Source organism: Salvia hispanica, chromosome 4 (genome assembly GCF_029641045.1).
Source record: "Salvia hispanica isolate PSC_SH4W2 chromosome 4, Shi_PSC_v1, whole genome shotgun sequence".
NCBI classification, from domain to species: Eukaryota; Viridiplantae; Streptophyta; class Magnoliopsida; order Lamiales; family Lamiaceae; genus Salvia; species Salvia hispanica.
This window is the reverse complement of record NC_142695.1, coordinates 14,981,313-14,998,833: the sequence shown is the minus strand read 5'-3', so window position 1 is coordinate 14,998,833 and position 17,521 is coordinate 14,981,313. Positions and strand designations below refer to the sequence as shown.

Below are 17,521 nucleotides of genomic sequence, written 5' to 3'. Positions count from 1 at the left end.
TCTTTTATTTTATTCTCTTTTCATCTCTCTACCTTTTTCATTTCTACTTTATTCTTCCTTTACCTAATCTCGCTTAACACAGTTTTTCTTAAATCGCGTTTCGAAAAAATGCCCCCACTACTATAGAAATATAAGTCAAATTTATTACGACACCAAAATATATACATACTTCATACATAATTCAAGTACAAATAAAATAAAATCAATAATTAAAAGAGGAGAAACAAAATTCAAAATTAATTCAATATATTAAATTCAATATATTAATTCGTAAAGTTTAATTTCATCCACTCATTTTAAATTCTAAAAGTGCAGATTATTTTTGGATTATGATGCTATAAGCAATAGAAGATGATGCGGAGTTATTAAATACTTCGATTATTTTTATGAATCAAAGTTGAATAAGGTATATAAGTATGCGCGGTTAAATCCATGAAAATTTTTAATTACTGCCGACAAAGGACATGGCCACTTTGAAAATAATTTCATAAATCCATTAAAGTTTTTAATTACTGTCGACAAGGGACGTGTCCACTTTGAAAATAATTTCATACTAGTACCAAATAATGGGCGTGGGTTACCTATTTTGGGTATCGACATATCAGGAAATGAGAGTGGATAGAGCTGTACTTGGCCCATCGATCGGAAATTTTGAAAATAATAGTTTTAAGGGATGTTGGCACCTGATATGGTGGAATTTTAAAAAAGTTGAGTTTTTCCTACGAATTTTGAAATTGACAAATAATATCATGAACTTTATTCCAAGTTTGTTATTTTTCATCAATGAAAAAATTCTGACTATATTAATAGATTGAAGAACAAATTTGAAGGGTGTGCTTCAAGAAAAACTATTTTCAAAAATTGAAAATTATTAGAAATGGGTCACTCACCCCTTAAAAGGCATTATAAGGGAGAGGGTTATTCATACTTTAATGGGTGAGCTAGGATCGTTACCAAGCCGATGTGGGACAAGATATTAAGAATTTTAACACGCCTTCACGTGTGGGCCGGGATGACACATCGGACTTCCATCACGTGGGTAGGCAAGAGAAGAGATAAAGAGATAAATCCATCATCGGCTTGGGCCCGCTCTGATATCATATTAGAAATGAGCCACTCACCCCTTAAAAGGCCTTATAAGGGGGAGGGTTATCCATACTTTAATGGGTGAGCTAGGATCGTTACCAAACTGATGCGGGACAAGATATTAAGAATTTTAACAAAAATCTTGAAACTCTCGAAGTTGTTGTCGAGAAATTACGAAAAAAATATGTATCATGATATTATTTGCCAGAAATTTTTCATTGGTGGGAAATAACAAACTCGGGTAAAATTCTGATATTATTTGCCAATTTCAAAGTTCGTGGGACAAAACTAATTTTTTTAAAATTCCATGATACTAGATGTCAATAACCCAAGTTTTAATGGTAAATTGTGTTAATGTTTGTCGCCAATTACAAAGATATAGTTACACATAAGAAGTTCATTAAATAGTTCATATTTCAAATTATTTTTATATTCACATTATAAGCTAGCTCGAGTGGACCATTCATTGGATGTGTTTTCTCATATAAAATAGGCTGAATTGCCTTTAATGTCCGTTTTATGAAACTGAATTTAATTTTGATATTTCACCAATTTTTGCTCAATTCAACCTCATAGAGTCTCTATCATGTGATATGAAATGTAGCAATACCAAGTTACCAACAGTAGTGTGTGAGAATGGAGCAGAGCCCCCTTTATCTCTCTCTATTATTGCACCCATCGTAACCGTATTCTAACTTCCTAATATCTTTGTTTTATATTTCTCCCTATTTCTACACTGGAACGGTTAAATTAATTAAATTAGGGCTTGCCAAATTGAGAAGTTAAAATATGGTGAAGAATTAATTTGTTGCAGGGACTGAATAGAATATGGGAATTTACAGATAGAGAATCTATGAACATATGTTATGGAATTGCAACTAGAAGAAAAATTGACGAGGAGTGGATTTTATTAAATGAGTTTGTATGTGATAAAAATTGTGTAGATGAGTTTTGATTATCATATAAAAATAAGAATTGGTCAAAAGGCCTTTATACCGGAATGGAGTAGGATTAATGGTGGAGCAGTAGATCCGCTCTGCCATTATATTAGTACAAAATTAGAACAGTGAGAAGAAAGAAGAAAATAATTATTGATAAAAAGAAAAAAATTTCAGATTAGAAGAAGAGTGAATTACACCTGATCTTTCACTTTCGCACATAAAATGATACATGATCTTTATTTTATATCATTTTTGGTACCTGATCTTTATTTCATTTTATATCTATATTTGATATCGTTTGATGGAAAGAAAATTAGAGTAGCGATCTCAGTAATTCAACACTTAAAAAGACGATATTATCCAATGACATAAAAATATAAATGAAAAACATCGTCTCAGCGGAAGCAATCGAGAGAAGAATGATACCACGTGCGAAGACACGACATATTCGAAATATTCAACTAAACAACTCCTTCAATGGTCCGGCTCAACACCCATTGCGCTCATCACAACTCACTCAACCTGCACAATTTTTAAACATATATAGGGCTAAGTACTTGATGCACTCAATAGACTCACGTCGAAAGTAAATTTTCATAAAAATATTTATCATGCTACTACTATTGAGTGACCTCAGGATTTTTACTTTGAACAAATCCGAGACACTAAAATGTCTAATCATATCATCCATCAACATCGATCACCATCATCATCACCACCACCACCACCACCATCATCATCATCATCATCATCATTTTATATCTGAACTATACATGACAGGGAATGTGGCGACATTCTGCCACTAGACCGACCAACTCGAAAGATGGAGCACGATCTACCATCGGTGTACACTAGTCTGAGTATAAGCTTACCTCACATCCAGACCATAATTCGATTACAATAAATGGAAAAAGCTACTTCAGATAGGTTCCATCTAATCAAAACACGATATGATAAACATACTCCACATCACCTTTTACATCAAAATATACTGACGACATAGTCCCAGTTAAAAAACATAGCTAGCCACGTTTGCTTACTTTCTCAACTCGATTTTCCATTCCGACTTTAAAATAGAGTGCAAAAATCACCTTTTTTGAAAGAAACATAACATGCAAAAATCAGACATTAGGCAAATAATTTAATTTAAAAATAAAGCACACATCCTATGTAATATTCATTTTATCCTTCTATCTTTTTCAGAAAATTCTAAAATTTTCTGTGACTTTAGAACGTCGTCTTCATCCTTCTAATGATTTTTATTCGGCTGTCTAAGATGTCGCGGCGGATATCACCCAGCCATTCGCTGTTAGGTTTGGTATACTGAAAAGCATGTTTCGAGCAAGTTTCGCGCGAATATAATTTTGCTTGTATACGTAAAACTCTACAATCCACTTTTAACCCGATTCAATATTATTCGAGCAGTCTCGCACGAATAGAATCACTATTATTATTACATTGTGTTTGCTTGTGCATTTATAAGATGTTTTACAAACATTTAAATGCATAAGAAGTAAACAAAGTCTAAGTCTTTCGCGCGAATATAATCTATGCAATGCTTTGCAAAAGAAAAAGAAGAATTTCACAACCTAGATAGGCTTTGGCTACCTATCGTGAAAGGTTGCAATGTCAGTCCGCATATTTCTAAGCCTTACTGAAATAAGATGACATTGGTGTGGTATAGCACTGAACGGATCTAACAGCAAGACGTGTCTTTATGCTATCTACTGAAAGACTAGGTCTTGATAAAATACTATTTCTTAATCTACATATGTTAGCATTGAGCATACGATATTGATTATGCACTACTTTGACTTATCAAATGGTGAGGGTTTTTCGCAACCCAATAATCCTGATATATTGGGTAGTGGTGATTAATATCTAGCGGTGCTAGGATTGCTATTATGTTGAAACGTGCGCGAGGTGAGTCTCGTTTGATAATGTCCTCAAGAGGTGCTCGAACAAGGTTTTATTATTCGGAAAACTGGCCAGTTGGAGTTTTATTACTCTATGAATAATAAATAAATGTTTCTTGCTAAGTCCACTCTTGGAATTAATAAGATGTTAATTAATTAAGTCCGTAGCAGACATTAATTAATTAATGGACATTTATATCTTAAGCGCGGGAAATAAATAATATAAATAACGGAAACCCGGATTACTTGTAATTTCGGATTTGGATGGGGAGAGTTCAATATTAGTTCTGTAGTGGCTGCTCGTAATATTCCAATATAAGCTTGTACTCCCTCCGTCCCGGCTAAGATGACACATTGCTTAGCCGACACGGAATTTTAGGAGTTATTGATTAAAGTGTTTAATTGGAGAGAGAATGTGTGTGTAAGTATTAAAGTAGAGACAAAGAAAGATAAATATTTTAATAGGAGTGAGAAAAAGTGGTTGGGTGTATTAATTGGAGAGAGAAAGTTACTAAAAAAGGAAATGTGTCATCTTAGTTGGGACAAACTAAAAAGGAAAACGTGTCATCTTAAGCGGGACGGAGGGAGTATTAAATTGTGGGTTCAATTTAATTAGTAAAAAGCTAATTGGGCGAGCCCATATCCAAAACCTTCCATAGATCCATGTCTGGTCCCAAAAGGAACTTAATATAAATAGGAGAATAAAGGAGACAAAAATCATTATTATCATTACTCATAATTTTCGTTCCCCTCTACCTAGAGGAGTTCGAATTTCTCTCCTAATTGGAGAAGGATTTCTTCTGTCTTCTTTATTCGAGTCCTAGTATTTTGATAAGATCAGCCCACCCTAATATTGAGATACAGTTCAGGAACCAGAGAGAAGATCTGTGGTCTAGTATTGAAGATCATCACGTGGAGAAGGCGCGAGCAATCGACGATTCTTTGGAGAATCAAATCGGTAACTCTAAACCGTAGAAATCATGTTTAGAATTTATTTTCTATGAGCATGAATTATTTGCGTTCTAGCATGCAATTATCTGTTTAACATGTGAATTGATTAATCGCATAATCGGTCAAATAGATCCTACGTCTGATTTATTTGTTTTGTACAAGTCTTCCGCTGTGCAAGGGGCACCAAACCCCATCAATTGGTATCAGAGCCAATTTTTGGCTCTGATTATGTGGATTAATTTCATGTTATGTGAATTGCTTGAATGCATGATTTCGTTGTGGTTTGTGGTTGTGTATTTTTATTTTCTTTGCCACGGTAATCACTATAATGAAGAAGACAAAAAGAACGGCGACGAGGGCACATTCGATGAGGACGTGCAGCTGGCGCTTGCGCCGAGGCTGCACATCGTCGAAAGAGCAGACCACGGCGTCAGGGAAGGAGTTTGAGCTTCGGCTCGTGGAATTGTCATGGACATTCTAAGGAATTAATCTCCCAAATTCTTTGTAATCATTATGTGAATGTAGCGATACATGTTAATCATATATGTATGCATTCAAGATTTTAATGATTACGTATGATTGCGTTAAGTAATCAATGGTTTCATATTCCTTAATTCATATGTGTTAGTGAATGGAATGAATTCTCGTTTTGACTCCTCAAATTACACGCGACTTATGTTCGTGGGAGAATTGTTGGCGACGTGCGGAGGACGCAGAAGCTGCTGCAGTGGCGTCGGTGCCTGGCAGTTTGGTGTCATGTGACCGAGGACGGCGATCTGCGCTGGCAGCGCCGGCGGTTACAGAGGCAGCGCCAACAGCAGCGACGGCACCAAGGGCGACTCCATTGGGAAGCTGTGACGCTGGGTAGGCGATCAGCGAGCACGAGCAGTGCCAACAGATACAGAGCAGTTTCGTCGGGCAGCTGGGCAGTGTTTTGAGTGGGAGTCCGACAACGGCTCCCGGACTCGTGCTCCATCGCCTCGCAGTGCTCAACGAATATTCACTTTCCAAATTTTGATTAGGATTTCCAAATCCTTGGATTCAATTTTGGAAATAATTCAAGATTATTTAGAAATAAGATTGGAATATATCGTTTGTGATTTTATATATTATATGAGATTTGATTATGAATTAAATCATGGATTAATTAGATTCTTTCCTTGTTTAAATGGATTTATATGGATTTTATTCCTAGATGAATCCTAGTTATATTTGGAAAATAATAATCTAAGTTTTTATCTATATCCTATAGATTTATGTGGATTTATTCCTAGATGAATCTTAGTTGGATTTAGATAATGATCATATTATTTTATTCTTATCCTATGAATTTATATGAATTTATTCATAGATAAATTCTAGATGGATTTGGATAGTGATAATATAATACTTTATTCTTATCTTATAGATTTATATGGATTTGTTCCTAGATAAATCTTGGATAGATTTGAATAATTATAATATAATATTATCGTATTCTATGGATTTATATGGATTTATTCCAAGATAAATCCTAGATGAATTAGGATAAACATTTATATTAATTTATTTTATCTTATGGATTTGAATAGATTTAATTCTATTTAGACAAATCTTAGATGGATTAAAATAAGTATTAATCCAAGTTATTCTCATCTTTAGGATTTATGTCCTAGATAGATTAGGATGTTAATGATATATAAGAAAATCCTTATTTAATTGGATTTAGATAAATTCATTTATCTAAGAAATCCTAAGTAATGTTTGATATATTCTGGATGTCTATTCTAAATAGAATTAAGATTTGTATATATCTTGGTTGATAGGATTTTATTTTTATCTTATGGATTATGATGGAATTGTTTCTATCTAGTAATATCCTAGCACGATTTAAATAATGATAATCCTAGATCAACGTTATCTTGAATTGTAGGATTTGATTTTATCGAAATAAAATCTTGAATAATCCTAAATGGATTTAGATAGTTAACTCTATCTTAATAAATCCTATCAGTAATTGGATAATTATGATCCAATATAAAACTTAATTATTTAATTGATTCTCCTTTCACTAGATTAAATAATTTTTGATAATTATCCGGTGTGTTTAAATGTCATGCATTAAATGGATTTATCTGTTTATTTGGTGTTTATCTATTTTAAGTGGATTATCTGCTTTATCTGCTTATGTGATAATTATGCAAAAACCATATAAAAATATCTAAGTGATGATTAAAACAAGTGCGTTGTATACGGTCTCCATCGGTTGGACTGCCAAATTTTGTGAAGCTGATTTTCTAATATTATTGCCATCTGCAAAGTAGGGACAATAATCCTACGAAAACAGTAAGTTCATAAGGGCGGACTTCTCACATAATAAATAGAATGAATTAGAAAGTGGTTCCCAATATTATTGCCACCTGCAAAGTACGGACAATAATCCTAAGGAACTGCGAGTTTCAGGGTTCAATCAGAATTTATGAGATAGCTTGGTTTTGTTATCGGCACATGAACATTGTTATGGGAGTGTGTTGTAGAAATAAAATTCTGTAATGCTAAATCTGATGGTCGTGCTTAGGCAACATTAGGCGTATTAACCTCCAAATGAGGATACAATTTAATGCGTCGGTGTTGTGACCAGTAAAATTATCAAAATTTTAATGCGTATTAACCTCCAAAGGAGGATACAATTTATTAATTTTGTTGTTGTAAGATACATAATTGTTTTGTGGTTATTTGTGATTATGTATTGAGCATGAGTATGTGATAATAAGTTTATTTGCCAAATCTTCATTATGTCATTTAATATTTGTTTGCGATCCTTAAAGAAAGAGATCTCGAATGCCTAAATTATGTAGGCTGGAAACGAAAATGGATAAGTTTCTCATCGCTGAAAACCTTGAGTTCATACTCAATGATTCATGTCCTCCATTTCCTCGACATAATTCCACGAAAAATGTTCTAGAATGCATTATGCATGTACTTGACAAGCTCTTTGTGGAATAAGGTCAAGCTACTTTCCTTTAAGTAGCTTGACAAGTCTTGGTTAATGACGATGAAAGATGGATATCAATAGAATCTGTCAAGATGATTCGAAAGGAATATCCTAGAGTGACATAATGTTTTGAGAATCTTTTGATCACTCAAATAGTTTCTGACACAAGTCATTGCTCTAAGTAACAAGAAATGACTATAAGAAGGTTTAATTGAAAAGTAGAAAATCTTCAGAATAATAGTCGTTGTGTTACTATTAGAAGAAAGTAACATGATAGATGATGAATTCATAAAGGCTGCATTTTTCTTAAGTCCTAGTTCATTTGAACAAAAGACTAGATATGGAAATGGGAGAGCCTGGATTGTCATCGAAGTTTGTTTAAAGCGAAAAAAAAATGCTTTGTGAGTTGGATTGACCTATTTTATAGAAGGACAATGACTTACATGCAATGCAACTTCTAAGTAAGAGATCTTGATCCAGTTAGGTTTTTGTTGCAGTGGGAGCTATTAATGCTCAACTATTGTTTTATGGTTGATGCTTAAGGCATCATAGTATTAAAATAATATAAGTGCGACAAGGTTGAGTATTCAACAACCATCAACTTCTTAATCATTGAATGATAAAGTATTTATGGCTCTTAGCCTTAAGGCCAAGAAAATACTTAGAAATTGTTCAAACTGATCTAGACTATCAAGATTTTAACATTTTGTTAAATAGCTTGACAGTTGAGAAAGTCTGTTTAATGCACTATGGGTTAGAATCATTTGATTTTTCAAGAGATTCAGAATACTTATAGAAGTGCAACATAGAAAGACTAGCAAGTCTTAATGGTTTACACCATAAGGAGACGAGCAAAGGGTTATGATCAGTAGTGGGAGTCTAATCTCCATTAACGAATCCAAGCATTCATCTAATGAATGGGATAGTTATGTAAGAAGGAATCTAAGTCTTTCTAAGACAAGTTTGATTAAGTGATGAGTTGTACTCATTAAAATCTTATCATTGATGGGATAAACATTAAAGAAACTACCAATATCAGTACCTTCTACAAAACACGAGTTGTGGACTAGAGCGTCTCTAGTCTAGCACATCTCAAGGTGTAATGTTGTTCCAACACGTGTTGGAAAAGTGTCCAAGAAATTGGAGTTGAGTACTGAGGCATGTTTTAAGGTTTGTCCCAAATGATGTAAGGTTATAAGTACTGAAATCTTCAAAGATATAATTCTTGTATGAAGATCAAGAGATGAACTACAAGCCTAACAGCGTGATAACTCTCAAAATAAAGAGAGAGATATTGGATTTTCCACATTACCAAGAAGTCATACCATTAGAAACTTTTGCACTAATAAAATCAACTTCAGTACCTAAGATTGTAAGAACCATATCGTAGTGGGAGCGTTCCACTGGAACACAACAAGTTCTTGGGTCTAAAAGTGTCGTAAGACTCGGTCTTAGATTAACTTGAACATAATCCCTTTAACTACAATGTAGTATTGGTTAATTTGGATAATCATCTTTGAAAAGGTGATAGATTCCATATTACAATCTAAGATAGACAACATGTTTTACAAGACTTGCAATACTACCTACAGGCTGTGTCAGTCAGTGGGAGCAAGTATCTTTGCAAGTGTAAATGTGGATCTCAAATGGCTAGACAATGACAATGGGTTATGCCCAAAGAGAATTATCTTCTCGCTATCGTTGTGCCAGAATTTGTTCGATCATATTGTCTATTAGAACTTACATAAATTAGAATGTATGTATTATGATTGTCAAGACAGCCTTCTATAAATAGAAGTCTTGAGGAAATCATTTACTAGAACATTCTAATGGGATATATAATTAAGGGCAAGAAACGCATGATTGGAATCTTATATAGACCTTCGTGGTCTTAGGCAAGCATCTAAATCAGAGTATATGTGTTTTATCAAAATTGTCAAATATTTGGAATTTGACTTGTGTCCTTAACAGTGTTGTAAGCACAAGGAAGTTGAAAGTGCATTACGTATGGTATTATTGGTACTCTACGATGATGAACTCTACAAAAGTTGCAAACAACTAAGATTGGCATCTGGCGTAGGAAACTGGTTGTCTACCCAGTTTAAGATAAATGATTTAAGAGAAACTAATTACATTCTTAGCATCTAAGTCCTTTTAAGATGCTAGAAAGAATGTTGAGATTCTCTTAGGAATCCTATATCTACACATTGCTTGGAACATTTGAGCATTAGAAATTCCATGAAAAAGTTTATACCTCTCAAGATGGAATTGTCTTGTCTCTAGTCAGTGTCGTTTGACGCTTAGTGAGATCAAGAATTATGAGACTGGTTTCGGAGATAGTTGTCTCATGTATGCTATAATGTGTACTAAGTTTGATATTATTTGTGCTTATGCATAGCAAGTATATATCATATTAACCATGGCAAAGGATTTTGATTGAGGTAATGAATATACCCTAGTGCTTGAGAAAGACTAGTAACTATATTCTAGTTTACCAGTCATTCATGTAATGTCCTTGGGGTTACACTGTCTTAGTTTTATGACTAATTAGTGATCGAGTAAGTCATCCTCTGAATATGTGTTTATCTTAGGAATATCTTCCTAATAGCTTTAATCGTAAGTTTGAGTACGCCTACCAGTATTATTTTTTTGATTACTCTAGTAAAGGCTAACTCAAGGGACACACGAGTTTATTAAGCTAAGCAATCACATATGGAGATGAAATTAATTAAAGATCAAGTACGCAGCAAAGACATTATGGTGAAAAAGATATAATCAGAGAACAACCAAGCAGATTCTTCTTTCACCTTGTGAAATGAATGGTAGTTCGATATATCTAGCATCAATACTTGTTTTGTGTATAAATGGGAGAGTTTTTGGCAGTGGGTATACTCGAAAGCATGTTTTGAGTATAAGTGGGAGATTGTTAGGTTTTGTATACTGAAAAGCATGTTTCGAGCAAGTTTCGCGCGAATAGAATCTTGCTTGTATACGTAAAACTCTACAATCCACTTTAAACCCGATTCAGTATTATTCGAGCAGTCTCGCACGAATAGAATCACTATTATTATTACATTGTGTTTGCTTGTGCATTTATAAGATGTTTTACAAACATTTAAATGCATAAGAAGTAAACAAAGTCTAAGTCTTTTGCTTAGTAGACCGGTTGTTGGCGTCGTCCACTTTAAGGTAACACGGTCAGATCTATGCAATGCTTTGCAAAAGAAAAAGAAGAATTTCACAACCTAGATAGGCTTTGGCTACCTATCGTGAAAGGTTGCAATATCAGTCCGCATATTTCTAAGCCTTACTTAAATAAGATGACATTGGTGTGGTATAGCACTGAACGGATCTAACAGCAAGACGTGTCTTTATGCTATCAACTGAAAGACTAGGTCTTGATAAAATACTATTTCTTAATCTACATATGTTAGCATTGAACATACGATATTGATTATGCACTACTTTGACTTATCAAATGGTGAGGGTTTTTCGCAACCCAATAATCCTGATATATTGGGTAGTGGTGATTAATATCTAGCGGTGCTAGGATTGCTATTATGTTGAAACGTGCGCGAGGTGAGTCTCGTTTGATAATGTCCTCAAGAGGAGCTCGAACAAGGTTTTATTATTCGGAAAACTGGCCAGTTGGAGTTTTATTACTCTATGAATAATAAATAAATGTTTCTTGCTAAGTCCACTCTTGGAATTAATAAGATGTTAATTAATTAAGTCCATAGCAGTCATTAATTAATTAATGGACATTTATATCTTAAGCGCGGGAAATAAATAATATAAATAACGGAAACCCGGATTACTTGTAATTTCGGATTTGGAAGGGGAGAGTTCAGTATTACTTCTGTAGTGGCTGCCTGTAATATTCCAATATAAGCTTGTATTAAATTGTGGGTTCAATTTAATTAGTAAAAAGCTAATTGGACGAGCCCATATCCAAAACCTTCCATAGATCCCTGTCTGGTCCCAAAAGGAACTTAATATAAATAGGAGAATAAAGGAGACAAAAATCATTATTATCATTACTCATAATTTTCGTTCCCCTCTACCTAGAGGAGTTCGAATTTCTCTCCTAATTGGAGAATGATTTCTTCTGTCTTCTTTATTCGAGTCCTAGTATTTTGATAAGATCAGTCCACCCTGATATCGAGATACAGTTCGGGAACCAGAGAGAAGATCTGTGGTCTAGTATTGAAGATCATCACGTGGAGAAGGCGCGAGCAATCGACTATTCTTTGGAGAATCAAATCGGTAACTCTAAACCGTAGAAATCGTGTTTAGGATTTATTTTCTATGAGCATGAATTATTTGCGTTCTAGCATGCAATTATCTGTTTAACATGTGAATTGATTAATCGCATAATCGGTCAAATAGATCATACGTTTGATTTATTTGTTTTGTACAAGTCTTCCGTTGTGCAAGGGGCACCAAACCCCATCATTCGCGTCCTCCAACACTTGACAACTTCAACACTTAGCATAACCAATCATTCTTGAACTTATATCTAATTCAACCAATATTTAATCAATCCAGCCCAAACCATCTTCTTCACATACTGGCCCGCTAAATAAATTAAAACAAAGGCTTCCACTTTCACATTGTTGGTTCAATCATCTACTAAAATGCTGGCCCAAACTACAGTCAATGTGGAGTGAAAGAGTTGGTGGTTGAGGTCGTAGCCGAGTTGAAAAGGTTAATCAGCCTATCAAGAGTGATAATATATACTCCTACAAGTAGATGATTTAATGATAACAAGTAACAACCAATTTTGTGTAGTAGAAAGCTCAAATTTTAGACACGTGGCATGAATCATCGTTATGTAGCAGCTTTTGAAATCATTTCATGGGGTATTGGTGCAGTGTGATCGCAAGCAAAGCACCCCCTTCGTTTTGAGGATCAGCAAACAGATGACTCTTCCCTTCGAAGATAGCTCCACTGGGTGCGACAAAAACAGGCTTCCCCCATCCGAAATCCGCTTCATAGAACGGCACCCTAACCCAGTTGGTTATCCCGAAATTGGGGTTTTTCACATTGTTTTGGCTGCAAACAAGGCCTTCTACATTCCGCATATGCAACTCCAAGTAATCCAAAGTAGACCTCATGTATTCGTCATCCATTCGGGTGATTGCCTCGTGCACTTTCTCCACCGCGAACCTCAACGGCTTCGATTCCAGCTCCCCACTCACAGCCAATGCGCCCGTGTAGAAAATCCCATTCCCAAAAAAAATAATAGGAGTCGACTCCTATTACGTTAATTGGAAGAGCACACATGAAACTTGAGAGTGATTGGAGAAAATTTGTCCTAGTTGAAGTTCTAGGATTTTGCCAAGATTTGAGAAAACGAATTTTATTTCATTATTCTCAATGACTCAATCTAGTGGAATTCTATAATTTATAGAATTCCACTACTTGATTCGGACTTACGACTCGGGAAAGAATCAAGAAGAAAACTAAGATTGACTCAAAACTAAGGAAATATTCTTCAAAGCAAAAACATAAAATAAGGAAAAATAAATCTTAAAGATATTTCCTAATGATATATGTAATCAGCGTATTTTGCAGGAATGGTAATTTTCCTTTTTGGTTTCTCTTTCCTTCCTTGCTGTTGCTTGCGCTGCACTTCTTCCATCCTTGCTCGCGTGGCAGTCTGCTCCGGTTGAGTGATCGTTGAGGTTGGATGTAAAGGGTCGACGAGAGGCTGACTCGAGGAGTCCCTATCAAAAACCCTATGGGAAAGGGGGCCGTAGTTTCTGCCGCGCATTCAGAGGGAACTGCAGCTTCGTCTTCTGATCCCGAGGCAGGCCGCGGGCAATGCTCACGCAGCGCCACAAGTGGCCTGCCACAACTTCGTACGTCGTATAATTCGAACCGCTGCAGCTATCATGGCATTTTTTCTTGAGGCCGTTGATAAAGTCACGGCTGAGCTTGAAAGTGGAGAATGTTGGGTCACCAGCGGCGCCGTCGAGAGGGGTCTTGAGCGACGGAGGGGGATGGTGCTCGATGTGGCGGAACTGGGGCTACGGGGGGTTTGCGCGCCGAGAGGATGCGGCGGTCCAAGGAAACAGTAGGGACGGTGGTTAGGCCGCGAGCGATTTCGGAACACGTGTTGATGAAATGGAGTGCGGAGATCCCGTCTGATGTGTGATGCTCGTTGGCAAAACCTAAGCTCACTCCGCCGCACTTGAAACGAGTTAGCTACATGTACAAAATCACATTAAATAATCGATTCATAATAAGATATCTATAATTAAATTTTGGATAATACTAATACAGTAATACTCCACGCACCTGCACCCGAAAAAGAGGGAAGGTGGAAATTCCTTGAGAGTAATCGACAATGGGAATGAGGTTGAGGTTGTGGTTATGGCTAAGGGAGTAGAAATCAAGGCGGCCGCTGTCGTCCTCCACGGACAACACCCCTTCCTCGTTGCAGTTGATCTCAAGGCGGCCGCTGTCGTCCTTTCTCAGCCTGCCTGCATACGGCTAGAACTCAACAAGGGCTCGACTTAGAGCTGCCTTCAGTGCCGTCGGGTCGAAGAAGCCGGCGGAGCCATCGCAGCGGTACAAGTACATCCACCGAGTATGGTAGGTGTCAGGAAAAACTAGGTCTAAATTGGAGAGCCACACACTGCCCCTCGGAGTATGTTTTACTATTACTGATTCTTTCACTTTGATTTTCATGCTTCCCACAACTGAATTACTTCTATGATTTTACTTCCGATTGTTCAATATACGTATGTACTTACTTACATAAGTGGAGATTGTAAATTGTCTTGAAGATTACTTTGCGTTCTAGTTTGTAGTTATTTTTCAAAATTTTCCAATACAGATAATTGCGTCTCTATTTATGTATCCTTTGTAGTCTATACAATTTTTAAACAAAATTATTCATCATGCAACTCAAACATAAGAAAAACAGCATAAATTCTAGGCAAAAACGATGATACCTTTTGCCCCAAGAACAGAAAGCTTTATTCCATTATAAATTTGATGGGAAACAAAGATTCCTACCTAAATCAGCAGAAAGCTTGTTTTGTCACAACAAACAAAGTTTCAACTTTCCACTGGCCTGTGTTGTTAACAGCAGCTTTTAAGAATCCATGGGGATCGCTCACCCCAGGCAACAAGCTTGACTTTAGTTAGACGAGGGAAGGACCTGACAACTTCTTCTCCTTGGCTGCGACACTTGCTAATAAAAGCACCTTCCTCGTCTTCATGACCTTTCACACACACAAATCAGACAAAACACAAGAAAATGCTTCTTTTTCTGTAATTTTTGGTTTACCGGTGTTCTCCAACGAAGGTCCAGAGGCCGTTGCAACTTGGCTTGCCATCTCCTGCAAAGGAGCAGGCCCCAGATAATACTTGTTTAATAAGTGAACCTGTATCCGAGCCAAATGGGTTTATCAGCGTCATGCTAAATGTGGTAAGGAAGAAAAACGCAATAGATTACTCACAGTATAATAGTTGAAAGCACAACTCACACTCACCTTGTAGAAGTTTATACAAGTGTTTTCTCATCCTACTCACATTCTCTTCTTTCCAAATACTGAAATTATAAGGAATGGTATCAAGGTAGTACTACGATTTTGGTTTGAACGTAGGAGGGTGGCAGGCGAATTAATCGCTATGTAGTTATTGATCAAAAGAGAGCTTACTGCCATTCCTGCCTTTTCTTTTCTCGGGCCCACTAGATTAATACTCCCTCCGTTCCATAGTAATGGAGGAGTTTCTTTTCGGCACGGAAATTAAGAAAAATTGTGTTAGGTGAGTTAAGTAAAGAGAAAGTAGAGTGGAAAATGAAAAAGGTAGAGAGATAGAGAGAGAAAAAAAGTAAGAGAGAGTAAAGTAGGTGTGGAAAAATGTGTTTGACTTTTACTAAAAAAGATAAATGACCCCAACAAGAGAACTTAAAGTACCATAGTGAAAGGAAGGTCTTGATCATAATAGTACAACCTATTATACCCACTTTATCCTTCTTGCAAAAAGGTTGAAACCCCAACAATATTGTGAGGGGTGTTAAATCAGGGTACTCAGTAGTCCGTTAAGAGCCACTGTCCTACCAGAAGCCCACATTCCAAGACCGATCCTTAGCCATTCTTGCAAATCTGCTCATCTCGAACCAACTACGCTACCCCTACGGGCAATTTTGTGGAATGTGCGGTAACAGGGTGCTTATGACGTGAATCTGTAATTTGGGCTCAATTATATAAATGGGCCATAACCTTTTATCTTGCTATACTTTGTTTGGGCTTTAGTAATATTGAAATATTTTAAGATCTAGTAATCTAATTATATTATACTACGGAGTACTCCCTCTGTCCTACTAGAAATGAAACGTTTTCCCTTTTGGGTTATCCCATTAAAAATGAAACGTTTCTTAAAATAGAAATAACTTTATCTCTACTTTTCCCTCTCTCTTACTTTACTTTCTCTTCTTTAACTCATAAAACAACACTACATAAAATCATGTGCCGAAAAGCAAACATTTCATATTTATTGGGACGGAGGGAGTAAATATTACGAAAGGTCGAAACCTAATAGAGTAATCAGAGGCAGACCTACGTTGAAACCCCACCATTTTGAGGTTTTACAATAATATGCATATGTAAAATGTACAAAATGAGTTCTAGCTTAGTTGGTTTTGCAGCTGCCCTCTACAATAGAGCCTGGGATCGAGCACCACCAGCACCCCTTTTGTTTTTGCGCGAATTTTTATACATATTCTTATACTAATTCATTTCTCTATTAAACAATCTATTTTTATGATTCTCCTAGTTAATTCATTAGCTACTAATTAATTTATTTATACATTTTTATTTTCTCACTCTAGTAATTTATGTATATTGTTATTATAAGATTATAAAGGATGTGTCTTTAGTTTATATTACTCATTCTTAAATTATTTATTATCCATCTCTATCTCGTAGCTCTATAATGTTCTTGTCGAACTGTTTATGACGTCGTTGGCACTAAAAATATAAAACAATTATTAATCTCCTCTGTTGTTGAAAAGTATTTTCATTAATGGATGACACGAGTTTTAATTCGTAACAGATAGAGTATATAAATTATTAATGACTTTCCATTTTTAGTATGGGACTAATTTTGGTAGACGGACAAAAATAGAAAGATGAAGCTATATTTTTATGGACGAAAGAAGTACTGGTAATTCGGACCCCTAGTATCAAAATCCTGCGTTCGCCACAGAGAGTAATAATGATGTTTCATTATTCGTGATATATATTTAATTTTATAACGAAGTACACTTTTATGTTTGCATTAAATTTAGACTGTATATATGACACATTTATTATAAAGTTATTTTATTAATTGCATAACTTTAAATATTATCCTTTGTTCTATAGTAGTGAGGTCATTTTGCCATTTTGATACGTTTCATAGTAGCGGAGTCATTTCCCCTTTTTTAGTAACAATCAACACATTTCTTCCCACTTACTTTTTCTTCTCTCCTACTTTATTCTCTTTACTTTTTCCTCTCTTCTACTCTATTATCTTTGTATTTAATATATTACACACATTTTTCTTAATGTTTATGGAAAAAAGAAATGACTCCATACTATGGAACGGAAGGAGTACAGTACTATATTTTTATTTTTCTCCTTATTTTACACAAC

General features: G+C 35.5%; 1 pseudogene; it reads right to left on the bottom strand.

Annotated features, from left to right (window-relative positions):
• Positions 1–12,667: 12,667 nt before the first annotated feature.
• Positions 12,668–14,564, bottom strand: LOC148927326 (rosmarinate synthase pseudogene; annotated as a pseudogene).
• Positions 14,565–17,521: the final 2,957 nt, after the last annotated feature.